Raw genomic sequence first — 6,000 nt, 5'->3', positions numbered from 1 at the left:
GTCTGTTTTTGTGCCAGTACCATGCTGTTATGATCACTGTGGCTTTGTAGTATAGTCTGAAGTCAGGGAGCTAGATACCTCCAGCTTTGTTCTTTTTTCTGGGCATTGGTTTGGCAATTCGGCATCTTTTGTGGTTCCATATAAATTTTAACATATTTTCTAGAACTGTGCAAAATGTCATGGGTATTTTGATAGTGGTTACATTAACCATGTAGAGTGCTTTTTAAGAGTATTAATTCTTCCAATCCAAGAGCATGAGATAGCTTTCCACTTCTTTGTATCATTTTCAGATTTCTTAATCAATGTTTTATAGTTTTCAGAGTATAGGTCTTTCACCTTCTTGGTTAAGTTTATTCCTAGGTATTTTATTCTTTTTGATGTGGTTTTAAACAGTATTGATTTTTTGCTTTCTTTTCTGTTACCTCATTGTTGAGTTTTGTCAAAAGCTTTTCCTGTGTGTATCAAGATGATCATGTGATTTTTTTTTTTTTTTTTTTTTTTTGCAGCACGCAGGCCTCTCACTGTGGTGGCCTCTCCCGTTGCGGAGCACAGGCTCCGGACGTGCAGGCCCAGTAGCCATGGCCCACAGGCCCAGCCACTCTGTGGCACATGGGATCCTCCTGGACCAGGGCACGAACCTGTGTCCCCTGCATTGGCAGGCGGACTCTCAACCACTGCGCCACCAGGTAAGCCCGATCATGTGATTTTTATACTTCCTTTTGTTAATGTAGTGCTTCACATTGACTGATTTGCGATACTGGATAATTCCACTTGATCATGGTGTGTGATCGTTTATATATATTATTGAGTTCCATTTACTAATATTTTGTTGAGGATTTTTGCATCTGTATTCATTAGAAATACAGGCCTGCAATTTTTTTGTAGTGTCTTTGTCTGGTTTTGATGTCAAGGTAATAATGGCCTCATAATATGAATTTGGGAGTGTTCCATCCTCTTTAATTTTTCAGAATAGTTTGAGAAGGACATGTATTAGCTATTATTTTGTCTGTTCTTTCCTAATTTAGTCTTGGCAGGTTGTATGTTTCTAGAAATTTGTCCATTTCTTCCAGGTTTTTGGCATATAACTGGTCATAGTATTCTCTTAGGATTTTTCGACTCTCTGTGGTATTGGTTGTTATTTCTCCTCTTTCATTTCTTATCTTGTCTATTTGGGTCCTCTCTCTTTTCGTCTTGATGAGCCTGCCTAAAGGCTTATCCATTTTGTTTATCTTTTCGAAAAACCAGGTCTTGGTTGCACTGATCTTTTTTGTGTTGTTGTTTTTGGGTTTTTTTTTGCTCTCTATTTTATTTATTGCCTCTCTGATCTTTATTATTTCCTTCCTTCTGCTGACTTTGGGCTTTATTTGTTCTTTTCCTAATTCCTTTACATGGTAGATTAGCTTCATTATTTGAGATTTTTCTTGTTTCTTATGTAGGCCTATATTGCTGTAAACTCCCTCGTAGAACTGTTTTGCTGCACCCCATAAATTTTGGAAAGTTGTGTTTTCATGTTCATTTGTCTCTAGGTATTTTCCAATTTCCTCTTTGATTTCTTCACTGAACCATTGGTTTTATTATAAGCATATTGTTTAGTCTCCATGTGTTTGTGCTTTTCCTGTTTTTCTTCCTGTAATTGATTTTAGTTTCATACTGTTGTAGTCAGAAAAGGATGCTTAATATAATTGCTATCATCTTAAATTTATTGGGACTGGTTTTGTGGCCTAGCATATGATCTATCCTGGAAAACATTCCATGTGCACTTGAAAAGAATGTGTATTCTGCTGTTGTTGGATGGAATGTCCTGTAGATATCTGTTATGTCCAACTGGTCTGTCGTGTCATTTATGGCCACTGTTTACTTATTGATTTTCTGCCTGTATCTGTCCATTGATGTAAGTGGGGTATTAAAGTCCCCCACTATTACTGTGTTACTGTTGATTTGACCTGTTATGGCTGTTGGCGTTTGCCTTCTATATTGAGGTGCTCCTATGGTGGATGTATATATATTTACAATTGTTATATCTTCTTATTGGGTGATCATCATGTACTGTCTTTCTTTGTCTCTTGTAACAGTCTTTATTTTAAAGTCTATTTTGTCTGATACAAGTATTGCTACCCCAGCTTTCTTATTGTTTCCATATGCTTGAAATATCTTTTTCCATCCCCTCACTTTCAGTCTGTGTGTGTCTTTAGCACTGAAGTGAGTCTCTTGTAACCAGCATATATAGGTCTTGTTTTCTAATCCAATCAGCCAACCTGTGTCTTTTGATTGGAGCATTTAGTCCCTTGACATTTAAAGTAATTATTTATAGATATGTACTTATTGCTGTTTTATTACTTATTTTCTGGTTGTTTTTGTAGTTCTTCCCTGTTTTTTTCTTCTTTTAGTTTCCTCCCTAGTGATCTTTTTTTTCTCCCTAGTGATTTAATGATTTTCTTTAGTGATGTGTTTGTGTTCCTTTCTGTCTTGTTTCTGTGTATCTATTGTAGGTTTTTGATTTGTGGTTACCATGGAATTCATCATATATGTTGGCCTATACCTATTTGTTTTAAACAGGTGGTCCTTTAAGTTCAAATACATTCTAAAAGATCTATGTTTTTACTTCCTTCCTCCACATTTTGTGGGGTTTTTTTTGAATTTTATTTTTTTATACAGCAGGTTCTTATTAGTTATCCATTTTATACATATTAGTGTATGTATGTTTTTGATGTCATATTTTACATCTTTATGTTTATCTCTTTACTGATTACTTTAGTTATACTTGATTTTACAATTTTTTTTCTCTTTTAATCTTCATGCTAGCTTATTTAAGTGGTGGATCCTCAGCCTTTATTGCATATTTGCCTTTAACAGTAGGATTTTTCCTTTCCTAGAGATATTTACTTCTTGTTATAGCCTTTTCTTTTCCACTTAGAGAAGACATTTTAACTTTTCTTTTAGGTCAGTTTTGTGAGAGATGTATTTGAAGTGAACAGAAGTCATGTCTTTCCTAAGGGTGTGCTAGCAGCTGTCACCTTGTTAGGAGGTGGGGCAGGAGATGGAGGGGCTAGGACGTCCCCTCTGCTCAGTGGCTGTCACTGCCCTATCAGGGGTGGGGTCTGGCCCCACATTGCTTGAGCAGAAGCCCTGATGTTCAGGTCCAAGCTCGCTCAGTTCCCTTTATGCATGTGCTTTCCCCCTCCCAACATTGGCAGCCTCGCCCCAGAGGGGTTTAGTGCTGGAACAAGAGGAGTGGGTGTTAATGTTTGATGAGGGTCAGGTCTTGGGTTGTGGCAGTCTAGCTAACGTCAGGAATCTGGACTGCCTCTGATGGGCCACCTGTACAATTGCCAGTAGTGGCTGCCCTCTCCCTGCTCAGATGCAGCTTAGGGTTTAAGCTCACCTCAGCATCTCACAGCTGAGTTTTTTTCTCAGTTGTGGCAGCCCTGGCTCCAGTGTGGAGCAGCAACATGAGGCAAGTGTTGCTAAAGCGTTTGGTCAGTTCAGGCTGGGCTCCATGATGATATGGTTGTGGAAAACCAGTCAGCCAGCTGAATGGCTTCAGTCTACCTTTTCTGCCCTGCTTTGGGAGCAACTAAGTATTCATGTTCTCCTCACAAGTGGAGACCAGACTTCCTATAGCCCTCCTGGCAGCCCCACCAGCCCTCCGTCCAGCCAAGGGGGCTTGTCTTCCCTTTGTAGGACCCCAGGGTTGGAGTGCCTAATATGTGGCTCAAACCACTCACTACCCAGGGAGGGTTTCTGCCCATGTAACTCCCTTTTTCCTCTGAGTTTCCCTCCCAGGGGACAGGTCCCAACCTGATTACTTCTCTTCCTTTCCTACCCAATTCTGTGTGTATCTTTCTTACAGCCTTGGTTGTACAGGGGTCTTTCTGCTAATCTTCACTTAGTTCTCAGTGAGAATTGTGTGACATGTAGATGTATTTCTGATGTGTTCTTGGGCGGAGGCGAGTTCTGCATCCTCCTTCTCTGCTATCTTGATTCGAGTCTTTGAACTGGGTCTTTAGACTAAGAAATGAATGAGTTCCTCAAAGGAGGAGTGATACATTTTACAGAATAGAAGAGGGCATCTGCCGAAGTCAGGATTGAAATGGAGAAAAGAAAAACATGAAAAAGTCAGAAAATGTTGAGAGTACTAAGATGATTGATATAAAAAATAATTGCAAAATATGTTTCAGATGATCGTAAAATATTTCATTCTTCTCTGTTTTCTCTTTCCCTCTCTCCCTTTCTTCTTTGCTTATCGAGAGACTGAGTTCAGGCCAGCCCTTATGCTAATTGCTGAAGACATAAAGATTGGATCTTTGTGGCAATGTCATGATTGAATAAGTAAAAACAGGTCTTTTATTTTGAAGTACAAATTAAGTCTTCGAGTAACAATTTATGCATAATAGAAGTTTACCAGTGAAGTACTATAAAATCTACATTGATATAACATATCCTGGAGATGCCTTTTTTTAAAGCCATGTAAAATCGTCCTTGCCCTATATGGACTCATATTCTAATAAAGGACCCAGGCATAAAATCATTTACTGTATACTTTAACAATTTTTAAAGAAAGATCAAGAGATAAGCAAGTAGAGAAAGAGAGAAGTAGGGAGGAAAAGCGTTCCTGGTAGAGATTATTTCCTGGAACTATTTTTGTAAGAAATAAAATTATAAATGTATCAAAAGCCATGATTCATGGAAGGCCTTGTATCTATGGTCAAAGTTATAACTTCTCCTAGAATAGCAGAAACCTTCTATTAAAGTTTTGTTTGTTTGTTTTTTGTTTTTTTTAAGCAGGATAATGGCCTGCATGTTGGTACAGGGATGGCAAAATAAAACTGAAGCATTAACAAAGGCAAGATCTTGTTAAGAGCCACATCTTTAAACTTTTCATTTATTTATGTATCAATTCAACACATATTATTACGCACCCATTAGGTGCATAAGTTTATGTTAGGTTTTGAGGATGCAGCTCTGAGCAAATGAGAAACAATCCTGCCAAAATAGACCTTAGGATCTAGCAGGAAAACAATCATTGAATCGATACATCCATCATTTATTTGGTACGTCAAGCATTGTTGTGTGTGCTAAAAAATATACTGAAGAAGACATAAAAAGTCTTTACTTATGGTGGGGGAGGCAGAGTAAAAAATGAAATTGAAATTTCAGGCATGGATAAGTGTTAGGAAGAAAACAGTATTGTGATAGAGATCACTGGGTTAGCTAGGAACCCAGTGATCTGGGTTCTTCTTTCATAAACCATAATTGGCTTAGATAAGAATTCAAAACGAGAATGAATCAGCCATGGAATTTTCAGGAAATAGAAACTATAGAGGTTGTGCTGAGACATCAGAAGGTTAGCATGCTAGAGGAATGGAAACAAGGTGTGGCTGGAATGTGGGAAGCATTGGGGGAGTATGAAGAAATAATTTTAGAGAGATAGACAAGGACTGAATAATATAGAGCCTTATATGACTGGGCAAAGATTTTGGAATATATTCTAATTATATTGGGAAACACAGAGAATTTGATTCTGTGGTGTAACATAATGTTATTTGTATTTGCAAGAGGATTGATTTGGGTGCTATGTAGTTAATGGAAATTACCAGAGGCAAGAGTGAAACAATCAAGAGACTATCAATCATTCTATTCCAGGCTAGAGATGATAGTATATTTGAACTGAAAAGAAGATGGAGAAAACTGAAAAAATTGGGGATATATTTTGGAGGTGGAATGAATAAAACTTTCTAATGTGAGGGAATGAGAAGCACGAATAATTTCTAGATGTTGTCACTTGAGCAACTGGGTGGATGGTTGTACCTCTGGCTGAGTGATAAGGGGAGGGATTGTGCAGACAGCAGGTTGATCTTAGGGTATGCTCCAGTAATCAAGAATATGTTACAGTTAAGAGTTTTTGAAAATCAAAAAGAAAACCTTAAAAGTAGTAAACGGTAAATAGACAGTTTGATATACAAATGTTTTGTCCAGGGACAAGTCAGGGTTGTAGGCATG

The 6,000-nt window shown here is 37.9% G+C and overlaps 1 long non-coding RNA gene across 1 annotated transcript in view; it reads left to right on the top strand.

Moving 5' to 3' along the window:
- Positions 1-289: 289 nt before the first annotated feature.
- Positions 290-6,000, top strand: part of LOC307179986 — a 60,258-nt gene continuing 54,547 nt past the window's right edge. Inside the window, exon 1 of the long non-coding RNA XR_013825632.1 lies at positions 290-686. This is a non-coding gene — a long non-coding RNA (uncharacterized lncRNA). The remainder of the gene's footprint in view (positions 687-6,000) is intronic.

This window comes from Stenella coeruleoalba, assembly GCF_951394435.1.
Source record: "Stenella coeruleoalba genome assembly, chromosome: X".
Taxonomy (NCBI): Eukaryota; Metazoa; Chordata; class Mammalia; order Artiodactyla; family Delphinidae; genus Stenella; species Stenella coeruleoalba.
This window is presented reverse-complemented; position numbering and strand designations above follow the sequence as displayed.